Source organism: Nicotiana tabacum, chromosome 21 (genome assembly GCF_000715075.1).
Source record: "Nicotiana tabacum cultivar K326 chromosome 21, ASM71507v2, whole genome shotgun sequence".
Lineage (NCBI taxonomy): Eukaryota > Viridiplantae > Streptophyta > Magnoliopsida > Solanales > Solanaceae > Nicotiana > Nicotiana tabacum.
The window spans coordinates 44537243-44537637 of NC_134100.1; positions in this window are offsets into that span (position 1 = coordinate 44537243).

Here is a 395-nt window from a genome sequence, read left to right on the forward strand (position 1 = left end):
TATAAAGAATATACTCTCCCGAAATGATCTGGGACTGAAATTCAAGTACATAGCATCTCATTTTTAATGGCCAAATGATGGTATCTTACTTGACATATGAACCATTTTACTTGTTGAATGGAAAAACAATTCAAACGCCTAGACTGAATTTCTTATTTAGTTTAAAGGCCACCAAAAATTATTAACCACAATCACTTCTGACATCATTAAAATTTTGTAAATTTTTTGAGATTTACATGAATTTTCAAATTACTTCAAGAAAAGTTTTTCCTCCAATTTTTTCCTCTGGATTCTCCCTTTGCAATGATGCATTTTTCATCTCTTTTTATCTTGTTCGGATAAGTCTTTTCTCTTTCTTTTCTTGTAAGATATAAATAAAAAGAAAAATAATAGAT